At 42.3% G+C, this 15,195-nt stretch overlaps 1 protein-coding gene across 1 annotated transcript in view; it reads right to left on the bottom strand.

The window, feature by feature from the left end:
• Positions 1-14,955, bottom strand: part of ZNF229 (zinc finger protein 229) — a 33,960-nt gene extending 19,005 nt beyond the window's left edge. The window contains exon 1 of the mRNA XM_077747483.1: positions 14,876-14,955. The gene's annotated coding sequence lies outside the window, so the exon portion shown is untranslated. The remainder of the gene's footprint in view (positions 1-14,875) is intronic.
• Positions 14,956-15,195: the final 240 nt, after the last annotated feature.

The following is a 15,195-nucleotide window of genomic DNA, read 5'->3' as shown; positions in this document are numbered from 1 at the left end:
GCCTCTAGGCATTTGAGTGTAAACAGTATCAGTTCCCAGCCCAAGTTCTGCCATTTTTACAACTCTGTCTGCTACTATTGATCCCTCTAAAATGCCTATCTCCTTCTTCACTCTTGAAACATTACCCGATTAAAAAAAATTTTTTAGTGTTTTTTTTTAATTTATTTCTGAAAGAGAGAGAGAGCAAGAGCGTGCGAGCATAAGCAGGGTCGGGTCAGAGAGAGAGGGAGACACAGAATCCGCAACAGACTCCAGGCTCTGAGCTGGCTGTCAGCACAGAGCCCGATGCAGGGCTCGAACCCACGAACTGCGAGATCATGACCTGAGCTGAAGTCGGACGCTCAACTGACTGAGCCACCCAGGCACCCCGAAACACTACCCGATTTTTAAAAGTAGGCCCCATGCTCAAGCCCAATGTGGGACTTGAACTCACAACCTTGAGCCTAAGAACTGAGCAGAGATCAAGAATGGGATTCTTAATCAACTGAGCCACTCAAGTGCCCCAACCTTACACAATTTTCAAGACTTAAGTTGAAGACCACTCCATGGAAACTGTATGAGTGCTATCAAAAATGAACAGAGGAGCCTCTGGTTCAGGAGAGTTCCATGTGAATATAGTTAATGTGATCTCATTTTTGGAACATTCTCACTTCCCTGGGAAATCAATAAATTGGAGTGTTTTTACCTGCAGAAATGAGGAAGAACTCCAAGAAGATGTGGGCAGATGAATCTCTCCCAAGGCTCTAGACTAAGTCTCAGCCCTTACTTCAACTTCATCTGTAGTGATTATATATGAAGTGGTATAATATCACTTGAAGGCACATGGTGATAAGCAAGAATCAATGGAACAAAAAAACAGAAAGCCTATGAAACCAAAAATCAGTTCTCTGAAAGCATCAATAAAATTGATAAACCAAGAATAAAAGAGAAGACATTACCAAAGGCAGAAATGAAAAAGATATCATTACTACCAATCATTTACAATTTAAGAGGATTATAAAAGGATATTAGGAATAGCTTTATGTCAACAAATTAGACAACTTCGATGAAATGAACAAATTCCTAGAAAAGCATCAATTATCAAAACCGACTCAAGAAGAAAGAGAAAAATCTTATGAGCACGTAAATGAGTTGAATTAGTTATTAAAAATCTATCCACAAAGAAAGGCCCAAGCCCAATCAGCTTTACTGGTAAATTCTATCAAATATTTAAGGAAGGAAAAATACAATCATACACAAAACTTCTCAACAAAATCTATGAGGCCAGTATTACTATGATTTCAAAACCAGACAAAAATATCACAAAGAACAAAACTATACACCATTATTCCTCATGAACAAAGACATAAAAATCCTTGACAAAATATTAGCAAACTGAATTTAACTACCCCATGACCAAGTGGGATTTATAGGGAATGAAAAATTGGTTTAACATCTGAAAACCATTGATGTAACACATCATATCAATATAATAAAGGACCAAAAAATAATCATCTCAATAAGATGTAGCAAAAGAACTTAACAAAGTCTACATCTAACAGATCAACTGAGAGATGAGAACTAAATCCTTACGCTTATTGTTGATTTTTCAATGAAGATACTAAGGTTTTCTTAGAGTAGCAATAAATTCACTGAAAAAACTCAGTGTCTCTAGATAGTGTTAAGATAGTCAAGAAGTTCAAAATTGTTTTTCTAATGTAACAGAAACAAAAATGGATTCTTAAAGTTTTTCTGTATCTTAGACACAACTACCATTGTCTTTGACAGTCTGCAGCCAGTCCTCTCTCACTCGTCCACACTAGAGAAAATAGTGGACTTGTTGTTTGTATTTGTTCACCTAGATGCCCAATTTTCATTCTCCCTGAATTTTGTGGTTTTAGGTTTCAGTGAATTAGTTAATCCTAATGATCAGCTGGAATTACCCTGAATGAAGGAGGTTCTGATTCCTATATATTCCAGAGATTATGCCTGTCCCTCGGTGTAAAAGTGTGTTTTTGTAAATTACCGAACTCTCTGAAAGGCAGATTTAATCTATATCCTGTAGCTTAAGACCCAAAGACCATACAGCTTAGAAAGTTCCCTTGTCATAAACTCTGGTGGTTCAGGGAGGTCATGAGCAAGGTTAACATCTCCTCTCCTCATCATTTTCTAGAGAACTCATTATTTGGCTCCAATGACATGAGACCTTTATCCTGTAAAGCAATAGAAGACCCAGGCTTGAAACAGTATCATAAAAAGAGAATGATAGCTTATTTGAAGTATACATAAATAATGACAAGAGTTACAAGGTTATGGGATGTCAGAGAAATAGCCATCCAGATCCTTGTAAGTGATGGAAAATAATCTGTTACTTTCCCAAGGATCAGTGGAAAACTACTGAGATGTTTTAATCAAGGAATGACTTGTATTTTTTTAAATATCACTTTTATTTCAGTGTAGGAAATAGATCATATAAGATGAAAATCAAAGTGAGGCAGACAAGTTAAGTGTCTATTGTCATAATCTAGGCAAAATGTTATGGTGGCCTGAGCTAATCCAGTAGCGGTGGAAATACAGAGAATTAGAATAATTCAGGACATAAATGACGACGGGAAGAGTCAACAAGGGCAGTTGCTGATGAGCTGTACACAGGGAAAGAGAATCTGAGAAGTCAGTAATGACTCCCAGGTATTGGGCATGAGGTTCTGAATGGGTAACTGTGGAGTGGCAATTTAGGGTGTAGGCTGAGTTCATGGTAAACATCACAGGTTTGAGATGCACATTAGATGTCCCCTTAGAGATGGCAACTATAGGCAATACAACATTGAAACTTGGAGCTCAGGAAAAAGTAAGAGCTGGAGGACCTTAAAAAGTAAGTGAAGAGTGATAAACAGAGCATGTGGAGAGAGAAAGTAACAATGCCTGAGGTCACTATCATTTGAGGTTGAGACTGGAAGAGTATCCATCAACGCAGAGAGATGGAAATGCCACTGATGCAGAGCCATAAAACTAGAACCCTGGAGAACGGGTATTTGAAGAACAACAGAGTGTCCTACTCAGCCCCCTTGGTTAGAGGTCAAGAGGGATGAGATAAGGATACCCATTAGAATTATCTTTGAGAGGTCACTGGTGGTTAATAATAAGATAACAAAGAGTTTGAAAATAGTAGGAAACAAAAGACTAATTCACATGAGTTCAGGAGAGACTGGGAGAGGGAGAATGGAAGCAATGTGTATAGACATTTTCTGGAAGTTTTTCCATTAAGATGAGCAAAGAAATGGGTGAAGAGCTGGAAGATGCTGTATCAAGGCAGTTAATTTTTGTGTTGTTGCTATTAATATGATGTGGTAAGCAGAATTCTAAAGCAATTGGGGAATGCTCCACACCTGTGTATAATCTCCTCCTCTTCAGTGTAGGAGATCCCGTACTCAAAATGATGAAAATAAGATGAAACTGTTATATGAGACCGCTGACTTTTTAAAGGGGAGATTATCCAGGTGGGAGTTACCTAATCATATGATCCCCTTAAATCTGTGTCTAGAGATCAGAGGCATAAGTCAGAGAGATTTGAAACATGAGAGGGATTAGTGTGAGGCTTTGAATTTGGAGGAACCCACATAACAAGGAATGTAGGTGCCCTGTAGGAGCAGAGGGCAGCCCCCCTCAACTGACTGTCAGCAAGGACATGGGGTTTCTCAATCCTACAACCATGAGTAACTGAATTCAACCAACAATCTGAATGGGCTCCAAAGGGGACCCCAAGATCCAGAAAGGAGCACAGCCCAGCTAACACTCTGATTGCAGCTGTGTGAAATCCCGAGTAGGAAACCCAGTCATGCCATGCTGGACTTCTGACCCATGGAAGACGTGAGATAATAAAATTGTGTTGTTTTAAGTTTGTGATGATTTGTTTTACAACTTAGTAAACTAATACAGATGGAAAATATGAGATCCTGTAGGAACATGAGCCTAGAGCAAGAATTATCACAAAACATTTATCCATGGGATCAGCACAGGATGTAGGGCTCTGGAGTAGGCCAATGGGTCACTTAGTAGAAAATAATATACTGTTGAAACTTGAATAGCAGAGGTTTGAACTGCAAAGGCCCCGTTTTACAAGGATAGTTTTTTTTCAATAAGTACAGTATTGTAAATGTACTTTCTCTTCCTTATGATTTTAATACATTTTCTTTAGCTTACTTTATTGTAGAATACAGTATATAATACATATAACATACAACACATGTGTTTATTGACTGTTTATGTGATCAGTTAGGCTTCTGGTCAATAGTAGGAGTTGGGAACGTCATTGAAAAGACATGACCACCAATTGACCCGTGAACTGGACTCGGGCACTCAGAGGCTCCCTACTCCCTCCCCTGTAATAGGAATGTGGGTTCCCCTTGCCTCTCCTGCTCCCAGAGGCTGCTCCAAAAACACAGCCTTGAAATGGTGATGTGGAAAATGAACTATTGGGACCTCATCAAGATAAAAAGCTTCTGCACGGCAAAGGAAACAATCAACAAAACTAATAGGCAACCAACTGAATGGTAAAAGATAGTTGTAAATAACATATCGGATAAAGGGCTAGTATCCAAAATCTATAAGGAACTCACCAAACTTCACACCCGAAAAACAAACAACCCAGTGAAGAAATGGGCAGAAGACATGAAGAGACATTTGCTAAAGAGGACACCCAGATGGCCAACAGATACATGAAACAATGCTCAGTGTCTCTCATCATCAGAGAAATACAAATCAAAACCACACTGAGATATCACCTCATGCCAGTCAGAGTGACTAAAATGAACAAATCAGAATACTATAGATGCTGGCGAGGATGTGGAGAAATGGACACCCTCCTCACACTGTTGGTGGGAATGTAAACTGGTGCAGCCCCTCTGGAAAACAGTGCGGATGTTCCTCAAAAAATTAACAATAGAACTCCCCTATGACCCAGAATAGCACTGCTAGGAATTTACCCAAGGGATACAGGAGTGCTGATGCATAGGGACACATGGACCCCAATGTTCATAACAGCACTTTCAAAAATAGCCAAAGCACGGAAAGAGCCTAAATGTCCATCAACTGACGAATGGATCAAGAAGATGTGGTTTATCTATACAATGGAAAACTACATGGCAATGAAAAAGAATGAAATCTGGCCATTTGTAGCAACATGGATGGAACTCGAGGGTGTTATGCTGAGTGAAATAAGTCAGGCAGAGAAGGACAGCTACCATATGTTTTCACTCATATGTGAAACAGGAGAAGCTTAACAGAGGACCATGGATGAGGAGAAGGAGAAAAATAGTTAAGGAGAGGGAGGGAGGCACACCGTAAGACTCTTAAAGACTGAGAACAAACAGGGTTGACGGAGAGTGGGAGAGAGAGGGAAAGAGGTGATGGGCATGAAGGAGGGCACTTGTTGGAATGAGCACTGGATGTTATATGGGAACCAACTTGACAATTTTTAAAAAAGAAAAAGAAAAGGGGAAGTGGTGTTGAGAATGCCTGAATAGCATGCATGACTGAACCCAGTTAGGGGCTCTTTATAATATTTTAAGATTTGGCAGGGAGCAATGGGGATTCAGTCATCTAGCTGTTACCCAAGACAAGCCTTGTATGTAAGTTCCCTTTGCTTATCATTAATATCATCTTATTATTTTAAATAATAACCTGCAGTAGCCTGCCTCTTTCTTTGGTCTCTCCCTGCCCTCTGAGTACAGGGGCCAGTTTCAGACTACACGAAGAAAGCTACCAGTAGGCTATTAATAGTTAAGTTTGGGGGAGTCAAAAGTTATATATGGATTTTCTACTGTGCTAGGGGTCAGCACCCCTAACCCTCTCATTGTTCAAGGATTAACTGTACTCTTTATTCTTACTGGAATATGGCCCCCGACTTAGAGATGACAAATGGTCATCTGTTCCAGGTGTTGCTACATCAAAAGACATCCCAAAATACAGTGGCTAAAAATGACAAACAGCATTTACTCCACTCACAAATCTGAAATGTCAGCAGGGTTCTGAGGGAAAGGCCTTGCCTGGAGTGGCTTGAACACTGAAGGCTGGAATCATCTCAAGGATTTCCTCCATCAAATGTCTGGTTATTGATCTGACTGTGAACTTAACAAGAGCTGTCGACTGCTACCATACACATGGTCTCTCCATGTGGTTTGAGCTCCCTTACAACATGGTTTCTGGGTTCCGAGGGTGAGCATCCCAGAAAGAGAACCAAGCGGAAACCATATTGCCTTTTATGACTTAGCCATAGAAGTCACCAGAGTTACTTCTGCCTTATTCTATTCATGAGGCAGTCAGAAAAACTTATCCAATTTTAATAAAAAGGGAAACACGTTCTACCTTTTGATGGGACTGTGGCAAATTTCCAGAAAAAACATATGGGACCATAAATACTACATGATCTTGGGTTTCTCAGGTACAAAATATTCTATTTTCCCAATAACAAGAATGTTTGCATCTTTCTGAAATGTATTCCTCTTATTTCCTTTGTTAATTCTATGCGATATTTCCAAAATCACATTTAAAATAATACAGGTGACAATGAGAATTTCTATCTTGTCTCTGACTTCAATGGGAATGGGTATGGTCTTTCATTATTTTGCATAATTCTGGTATTTGTGATACACAGTTTTATCATGTTTGCATAATTCCATATACACTTAGCTAAGTGGACAAAGACACATGAAGAAAAATATCTCTTTGTATTGATATCTATGATACCAAAAAACAGGGAAGAAAATCTAATTTCCATTAATAGGTGACTGGTCAAATAAATAACCTATGGTATAGTCACACTTTACAATAACATTTAGCCATGAAAAAGAATGATGTAAATAAAAAAGAATGAACTGAATCTACACATTTTGATATGGAAGCTTCTCCAAATTATACATTAAAAGGAAAGATGATGAAAAGCATTTATGTTAAAACCAAAAAAAAGTATTTATTTATCAAAAGGTGCATAATGCTTAATAATCTCCAGATACCCTTCTAAATGTTTTACAAAAATGAACTCATTGGGAACTGTTAATGGCCCTTTTGTTATCATTTCTCTTTGATAAGGAAACTGAGGCACAGAAGACATAATCACTTACCCAAGGTCACAGTTATTGTGTGTCAAGATCCAATGGGCACCCTGGTTACAGGGTCTCTACTCCCTCTGCACTGTGGTTTTTCCCATAACATATATGTAGACTTGCTCATGAGTGCACAGAAACTTAGGGAAGGTCACACAGAGATTGGGGATGACAGTTTGGTGGGGAGATCGTCCCTAAGAAAAGGAGATGGGTTAAGAAGGAAATGAATCTTGCTTCCAATTTTATTTCTCTTTATGGAAAATTTAGACTATATGGTCTTAGTATATTTGTGAAAAAACAATAATTAGAGAAAGAAAAGATTCATGTAAATGTAAAAATTCATGAATAAAATAAATGATAAATAAAACAAGGTATTAATGATAAAAATCACCAGTCTATGAGAACATGTAGTGACCATAAATATGTGTATACCAAACAAAAGAGCTTCAAAACACGTAAACCAAAAACTGACAGAGCTGAAAGAAGAAATAGATGTGCAGTTACAGTTGGGGACTTCAGCACCTGACTTTCTGCAACTGAAACAATTACCAGACAGAAAATTAGCAAAAATATAAAATAACTGGACAACACCATTGATGAACAGAATCTAATTGACACTTATAGAATGCATCACAGCAGAATAAACATTTGTTTCAAATGTCCATGGAATACTCAACAAGATAGACCATATCACGACTTACCTATGTAATCAAGACAGTGGTCATGGTGAAAGGATAGACACATAGATCAATGGAAGACAACTATAGAACCCAGAAATACACCTACACAAATATGGTCAACTAATTTTTGACAAAGGTGCAAAAGACATTCTATAGAGAAATACTGCCTTTTCAACAAATGTACTGTAACAATTGGAAATCCAAAGGCACAAAAGAGTGGGCACTGACATAAACTGCAAGCCTTATGCAAAAAATGAGTTTAAAATGTTAGGTTGGATTAAATATTTTTATTTTTTTTATTTAAAATTTTTTTTTATGTTTTATTTATTTCTAGGAGAGAGAGACAGACAGACAGCGTGAGCAGGGGAGGGTCAGAGAGAGAGGGAGTGACAGACTCTGAAACAGGCTCCAGGCTCTGAGCTGGCAGTCAGCACAGAGCCCGACGCGGGGCTCGAACCCACGAACCGCGAGATCATGACCTAAGTGAAAGTTGGACGCTTAACCGACTAAGCCACCCAGGCGCCCCGGATTAAATATTTTTAAAAAAAACTATAAAACGTTTAGGGAAAAGGCAAAGAAACTCTTTAGAATCTAGGCCAAAGCACAGGTTTTAGACTTGACACCAGTAAATTGATAAATTGGACTTCATCAAAATTCAATCTTTTGCTCTGAGAAAACCCATTAAGAGGGTAAAAGACAAGCTAAAGATTGGGAATAAATATTTGCAAACCACAGGTTTGTTCACACCCCTCTTGATAGCTTCCCTAGTGTAATCTGAAGTCAGTCCCAGTACTCAGTGGGCAAGGGAGAGACAGAAGAAAGAGGCAGGCCACTCCAGGTTGGTAGGTAGCAGTTTCAATAAGCAAAGGAAACTTACATATGAGGTTTGTCTTGGGCACCAGCAAGGTGAATGAATCCCTGCACCCGCTCTCCAAATCTTAAAAGATTATAAAGAGGGGGCGCCTGGGTGGCTCAGTCAGTTAAGCATCTGACTTTGGCTCAGGTCATGATCTCACAGTTCGTGGGTTCAAGCCCTGTGTCAGGCTCTGTGCTGACAGCTAGCTCAGAACCTGGAGTCCGCTTCGGATTCTGCGTCTCCCTCTCTCTCTGACCCTCCCCTGCTCACGCTCTCTCTCTCTCAGAAATAAATAAAACATTTTAAAAAAAAGATTATAAAGAGGCCCTAACTGGGCTGTCACGTATACTGTGTTTGTGTTCTCAACACCACATCATTATTTCAAGGCTCCTTGGAGCAGCCTCTGGGAGCAGGAAAGGCAAGCAGAACCCACATTCCCAGGACAGAAAAGGGGTGAGGAGCCTCTGAGTGCCCATATCCAGCTCATGGGTCAATTGGAAATCATGTACTTTTGTGTTCTCCAACACTTCAACCCTCATGATCAGCTTAGAATCTCATCTTCCCCCCCCCTTCCATAATAAGCCCCGACTAGTCAACAAGGGGTTTCATTAGTGTAGAGGTGGCTCTTTTGGTGGCTATCTGGCTGCACTGGAGGCAGATTAAGACTATAATTTCCAAAATCAGTGACACTTCTATCAAGAGCCCCAGGATCCAAACCATTGATTTATTAAGACCCCTACAATGGGAGTTGTATCACTCAGGGCGATTACTTGTGTCCTTGGGTGATTTAGTAAAGATGGTGTATTAGCAGACTTATCAGGTACAAACACACATATTCTGTTTGGATAATGGCACAGGTGTCTCCTTGTGAGGCAGTAATAATGTCCAAGGCCATCTTATGTGGCAGGTCATCTCTTTTATTAGAGTCATTCAGTGTTCACTAACGGTAGGTTTCACTGGCTATCATCCAGGGCTTGCTGAGTGAACTTAGTAAAGGTTTCTATGTGTGATACAACATCCTCCAGGCCTATGGAAGGAACAAAGACAACAGCCAGATGATTATACCAGGGCAAGACACAAGGTGTCTATCTGGCCTTGAGGAGACTGGCAGCCATTGTTACCGTAGTATGGATTTTCCCCTTTGCCCAGGTAAAGTCCAGGGCATGACGGCCCAACCATCCAGGTGGAAGCCATGGCCAAAGATCTGTGTCATATAACCATTATGTTTTAATTGGTGGTACCCAACAAAATTGGGCATTACAACCAGTCAGTACCAAACCAATTACTACCCCTTAATATGACAGAATGACCACAGAGTTCTATTCGTACCCATCCTGTGTATCAAGTACAATGGGGTTGCTTTTGTTTAGAGTGATTTTTTTTTTTTGCTCCCAACATAGGGGTGCCTAGGTGTTCAAATGCCCATAACCTGGAGTAACCCATATAAACCCATCCTAAATGTGAGCATAGCCATCCATTGTTCTTTTTTTTTTTAATTTTTTAAATGTTTTTATTTATTTCTAGGAGAGAGAGAGAGAGAGAGACAGCGCGAGCAGGGGAGGGTCAGAGAGAGAGGGAGTCACAGACTGAAACAGGCTCCAGGCTCTGAGCTGGCAGTCAGCACAGAGCCTGACGCGGGGCTCGAACCCACGAACTGCCAGATCATGACCTAAGCGAAAGTCGGACGCTTAACCAACTAAGCCACCCAGGCACCTCAGCCATCCATTGTTCTGATGGTGGTATTTCTAAGACTTTTTTGGTAAGCAATTTGATGAGCTACTTTTATAGTTTGCTTTCCAGAAGAACACCCATGTCCAATGTCATTACTAGTGTGTGCCCTTGCCATGTTCCTGGGTTAGTATTGGTAATATCAGATGGACTAAGAATACTAGCCTTAGATGATTGTTGTTGTTGTTGTTTTACTGCTCCTAAAGCAGTAAAAGCTTTCTTTTTTAAAAATTTCTAAATGTTTATTTATTTTTGAGAGACAGAGTATGAGTGGGGAGGGGCAGGGAGAGAGGGAGACACAGAATCTGAAGCAGGCTCCAGGCTCTGAGCTATCAGCACAGAGCCAGATGTGGGGCTCGAACCCATGAACTATGAGATCATGACCTGAGCGGAAGTCTGACACTCAACTGACTGAGCCACCTAGGCGCCCCATAGGGCTTTCTGATCACTTCCCTTGGAGGAGCGATACCCATTTTGGCAATTCTGACAAGCTAGAGAGGGGCAATCGCCCACATATTCAATAATTGGATTGATTTCTTTGTTGGGCACACAAGGGGGCCATAGTAGGAAGGTATTTTTATCAGGTGCCCCTCCTGTGACACCACAGGAGCAGCAGATATCTAAAGGACAAAAAGATATTTTGTGAAAAATTGTGTGGCGAGAAAATAATTCACAAGAATTACATTTATGGCCTGATCCTTAGACGTTCATGCAGACTTAGGAATTTGACCTGGCTGTGCATACCCAACACGTTGGCTGGGGCAGACAGCACAGGTAAGCATGAGGAGGGGGCTGGGGGCAGGACATGCCAGACCAGGACCCCCACCTTCTCCCATTTTCAACACTGCTTGTTACATTCCATGTAGAGTGTGTTTCCACAGGTCCCGCAGCTCATAGCAGGACAATGGTATCCCAGTGAGGACTGAGAAGTTCCCCTTCACCCAGAGGTTCAAAGTAACTCACCCATCCCAGCAGCACATCCCATTGCAAATTCTAGTAAATAATTCCTTTTCCAGGTGTGAGGGGGATTGGTGTTCTCAGCAGCAAAGCACTGAGCTAATCTGCTGTGAGAATAAAAGCAATGGCTGTTTCCTGCCACTTCCACACCTCTACAGTACTGGGTGCCTCTGGGTGGCTGGGTGGGTGGCCCCGATCTGGCACATGGGACAATAGGCCCTACTGGCTGATTATTCAAATGTATTAAAGCCTGGGACAATACTTTGGTCCATCTGGCCAAGGTGGTTTAACCTGTTAACAATTTAATCTGTTGCTTTAATATTCCATTTTTTCTTTCTTAATATTAACCCTGCTATAACCCTGGGTATAGGGGAGATGAAGCTTCCTTTTAATGGCATGTGCTTTGCCCAGTCTGGTGTATCATGATGCCCATTTGAAACGTGACAGCCAATTACAACCTATTCAATGAGGGTATCCATATATAGCACTCAGTTTATCTGCCACCCTTAGAGTTTCTCTTCACCCTTAAAGGTGGTAGCCTGGTTTATATGGTGGCAGGGGAAAGCTTGGGTTAGGCCAGATGCAGTGTCTCTATAAGCCAGGGCATATTTAGAACCCTCACCCATCGGGGGAAGGAGGATATAAGCAATTTCCCAATCCCTCACCTGTTGGGAACTCCAGTGAATGGTCCCAGGTTCTTTTGGCAGCTGCCTTGGGTGTTGTTTAGAACATACAGGCAGGCTATTGCTGCATTAACCAAATCACTGTATCTCAAGGACAATCCAGCATCCCTGGCAATAGGCCATCCCACCCAGGCATTGCGGTGCTCACTCTTTCTCTGCACCCAATCTGCTGTATCTACTGGAGGGTCAGTAGCTAAAGCTTGTACCTGAGAGGCACGTGGGCGGCTCAGTTGGTTAAGCCTCTGACTTCAGCTCAGGTCATGATCTCAAGGTTTGTGAGTTTGAGCCCCGCGTCAGGCTCTCTGCTGACAGCTCAGAGCCTGGAGCCTGCTTCAGGTTCTGTGTTTCCCTCTCTCTTTCTGCCTACTCCCCCTCTCAAAAATAAATAAACATTAAAGAAATAAAGGTGTGCTTCAGTTAGGGCATCAACTTTCTGTTTGCAAGGGGGTATCAGTGCCTGGTGAGCTGGGACATGGAAAACAGTAAGGGCTGCCTTAGGCGCTTGTAGATGGATCCAAAAAGCTTTCCATGTATCTTGACCCCACCAGGGCTTATTTATAATCATCCACCCCTCGGATTTCCATTGTCAGAGCCATAGGGTTTATCCCTGTAACACAGCCCAGCTGTTAGTGCAGAGGGTTAATGGCCAGGACTCACAACAATCACCAGCCAGACTGCTCTGAGCTCAGCCCACTCGCCACTATGGTTTGTTCCTGTTTCCAACCAGATGGTGTCAGTGTTGGGCTGAATAGTGACCACAGTCCATGCGGGTGGGGTTCCCCTGACTAGACAGATCTGTACAGGAGGCATCAGTGGGAATCTCCCCGGCCCCCTCTTTACAGGGACACCATTGGAATAGGGGTGGGAGCATCTGGAGGATCTATATACACTCTAGAGGGTCTAGAAGCAGCCCCATTTATATTGACAGTGAGCTTGTGCATGGGGCCTTCCTCTGCTACAAATAGACATGCCACTTAGTCAAAGTGTGGGTTTGAGTCATGGCAAAAGTGGGTTGATGGAACATATATTAAACCCACCCCTTGATTGGGAAGCTCTCAGGACAATGTGTTGTTCCTCAGTGAGAGGCTCCACCTGGAGGAGTGCTGTGGGCTCTATGGAGCTGCCGCTCCGTGGGGTGTATCAGCTTTCTATCCCCTACATTTAGACTGAAGTCTTAGGGGTATTGTCTCCTCTTGTTTTGGCCAAAGTGCCCAGTCCATACCATCTGGAGTCATGGACACATTTAACTCAAACGGGAGCCCTGTTTGACAAATGCCAAGGGCTTTAGTCTGCTTCATGAGCATTTTTGCCTTCTCAAAGGCAACCTGCTGCTCTGATCCCCAGTCCCACATCTACCCTTTCTTTATCAGGTGATATAAGGGACAGAGGCACTGTGCCAGGTGGGGAATAAAAGTCCTCAGAAGATCCCAGCATTCCTACAAAGGCTTGCACCTCTTTCATATTCTCAGGGGTTGGGTAAGCTTGCATCTTGTCAGTCACAGCTTCAGGGACCACACGGGTCTTACCCAAGAAGACAACTGCCAGAAACTTCACAGCAGTGTCTGGGCTTTTAATCTTCTGTGGATCCATTGCCTATCCTCTCCCTCACAGATGCTCCAGCAAAGTCTGCAAGATGTCCTGCAGCAGAGGCAGATCTTCATATGTTAATACTATAACATCAATGTCATGGGTCCATCTCATTGATGTGGAGAAGGAGAACAGGGACAGCTCTCGGGCTACCATCCCATGACACATAGTAGGGCTATGCAGGTAACCTTGGAGGAGCACTTGGAAGGTCTATTGTTGCTCCTCTTATGTGAAGGTTAAGTTGTTCTTGTGACTCAGTGGCCAGCGGTATACTGAAAAAGGTATTTGCCAGGTCTAGCACACCACGATACCTTCCTAGGACTGTGGCTAAGGTGTCTCAGATGGTGGCAATGTTGGACACAGCCACAGAGATGGAGGGCGCTACCTTATTTAGTTTCCGGAAGTCCATTATCATCTGCCATGAGCCATATGGTATTTTTACTGGTCATACATGGCTGTTGAAACTACTATGGGCAGTAATGTAGTTCTAGGATGATTTCACTATGACCCCAGACAGTTTATATTGTTTGATATTTACCATTCTATGTGGGGATACAAGGCTTACTGGTTCTTAGTTGGTACTTCCCCTCAGCCTGGGTTTGATTACTCTAACCCAGAGGTATCAAAGGTTTGCAGAGTTTGATCTTTTTGGATGGATATCAATGCCAATATCTTCTCTGATTTTGGAGAGATTAAAAAAAAAAAACCATAATCTCAGGGAAGGCAGAGAAGATGCCCAAGAGGACCTTTCTGACCACAACTGTCTGACCTCCATGACTCCTGATGGCACTGAAAGGGGCAGAAGACCTCTGAGGGTTACCATATATTAGAGTACAATTAGCTTTAGTATCCACCAGTGTGGTCACCTTTTATGTATTTCTGGAGGACCAATGAGCATAGGACCTCTGATCACCTCCAGTGGTCCTCACTTGGAGGCAATCTTGGCCCGTATCTTATACCCAGGGTGAGGGAGGCACCCATCCCAAACATGTGTGTACCCCTGAGGTGGAGCAGGTGGTACATCAGGGATGACAGGAGCAGATGAGACAGGTCCAAACTGTTACTCAGGGTTTAAGGCTTTCTGTAAGCCAACCCAATCTATCTGTTTAGGCCAACCCACAACAATGAGGTCATACCACATTTGCTTCCAGGTTATTCTGACTGGATGCTTGATAGCAGGTTGGGAAAGCCTTTTAGCTTTCCTGGCTTCCCCTCTATCTTTAGCCCATGTCTGTTCCCAGGATCTGTCAGTTTCCCCCAGGTGAACAATGGATTGCCCAACATGGTAAACATCTTATCTCATACCTGGGTTCTGCATGGATATCAGCGTTGGGGACAGAGCGGAGAATCCGGGCTTTTGTCCAAGCAGTGAATTTGGTCTGAAAAGGGCCTGAAAAGACAGAAGCATTGATCACCTGTCTCATTCCCAGACTTCTGAAAATTTGCTATACCTCCTCTATCAGTTTCCAGGTTCCTGCATGCACAGGGAGATAATTCCTCATCGGGCCATGCCTCCCCTGCAGGATAAAATAATCCAATCTATAAGGAAGTGAGTACCTTGCATCTCTTGGGCACCATACAGGTGCTGCCAGAGGGCACAGTGTGTGGTGATGTTGCTCATTTTC

This window comes from Crocuta crocuta, unplaced genomic scaffold (assembly GCF_008692635.1).
Source record: "Crocuta crocuta isolate KB4526 unplaced genomic scaffold, BGI_CrCroc_1.0 scaffold334, whole genome shotgun sequence".
In the NCBI taxonomy this organism is placed as follows: Eukaryota; Metazoa; Chordata; class Mammalia; order Carnivora; family Hyaenidae; genus Crocuta; species Crocuta crocuta.
Note: the sequence above shows the minus strand (reverse complement) of the source record. Positions and strands in the feature narration are given on the sequence as shown.